This window comes from Arachis duranensis, chromosome 9 (assembly GCF_000817695.3).
Source record: "Arachis duranensis cultivar V14167 chromosome 9, aradu.V14167.gnm2.J7QH, whole genome shotgun sequence".
Taxonomy (NCBI): Eukaryota; Viridiplantae; Streptophyta; class Magnoliopsida; order Fabales; family Fabaceae; genus Arachis; species Arachis duranensis.
This window is the reverse complement of record NC_029780.3, coordinates 85,654,868-85,656,284: the sequence shown is the minus strand read 5'-3', so window position 1 is coordinate 85,656,284 and position 1,417 is coordinate 85,654,868.

Genomic DNA, 1,417 nt, shown 5'->3' with positions numbered 1-1,417 from the left:
AAACAGTAATAATCTGTAGACATCCTGATCTACTTCCCTATCATGCACTGTGTCAGCAATTTATAAAAATTGTGCCAGAAACTCTGTAGGTTCTTCATGTGGAAGACCAGAATACTGGCAGTTTTGCTGCACCATGATAATGAGCTGAGGATTCAACTCAAAGCTACTAACTCCAATGGAGGGTATACAGATACTACTCCCATATGAAGCAGTAGTGGGGTTAGCATATGACCCCAGAGTCCTCCTGGACTGTTCATTTCCACTTAATTCCATGATGGAACAAGGGAGATGATATGTATGTTGATATTATTTATTTTATAAAAATTTATTTTATAAAATAAAATAGAAACGAAATAAATAAAAGAAATTGAAAATATTTTGAAATTGAAATCTGAATTTTTATATAAAATTTTCGAAAAAAAATAGTTTAAAATTAGTTAGGAAGGATAATTTTTTGAATTTTGAAAATTTTTTTTTTGATGAAAGAGAAAAACACACAAGAGACACAAGACTTGAAATTTTTAGATCCAATGCTCCTTATTTTCGAAAATTTTTGGAGGGAAAACACCAAGGAACACCAAACTTAAAAATTTTAAGATCAAGATACAAGAAAAACTCAAGAACACCTTGAAGATTCACAAGAACACCAAAACACAAAGAAGACTCAAGAACACTTTGAATATTCACAAGAACACCAAGAACAAAAGAAAGAACACCAAACTTAAAATTTTTAGAAAACCAAGACAAATTTTTGAAAATTAGAGAAAAATTAACAAGAAAACACCAAACTTAGAGTTTGGCACAAGATTCACTAAAAGAAAAATTATTTTTGAAAAAGATTCCAAAGAAGATATCCAATTATGAAGAATAACTACTAAAGCTCCAGCCAATTGGGCAGTAACTTCAATGTTGATTTTAAAAATGTATTATATTTATGGATAAAAATATAATTTTTGAAAATTGATATTTTGAAAAAGCACAAGAAAAACAAGAAAAGACTCAAAGTAAGAAAAACTCAAGATCAAACAAGAAAATTAAACAAGAACAACTTGAAGATCAATGAAGAACAAAGAACACAAGTTCGAAAATTTTAGAGAAAAATATAAAATATGCAATCAACACCAAACTTAGAACAAGACACTAAACTCACGAAAATTAACAATTAATTAAGAAAAATAATATTTTTGAAAAGAATTTTTTTTTTTGAAAAGAAACTATCCTATCAGAATTTAATGACTCTATAACAAAAAAAAAGATTATTCCTAATCTAAGAAATAAAATAAAACATTAGTTTGTTCAAACTCGAACAATCCCCGGCAACGGCGCCAAAAACTTGGTGCACGAATTTGTGATCCGTACAACTAACCAGCAAGTGCACTGGGTCGTCCAAGTAATACCTTACGTGAGTAAGGGTCGA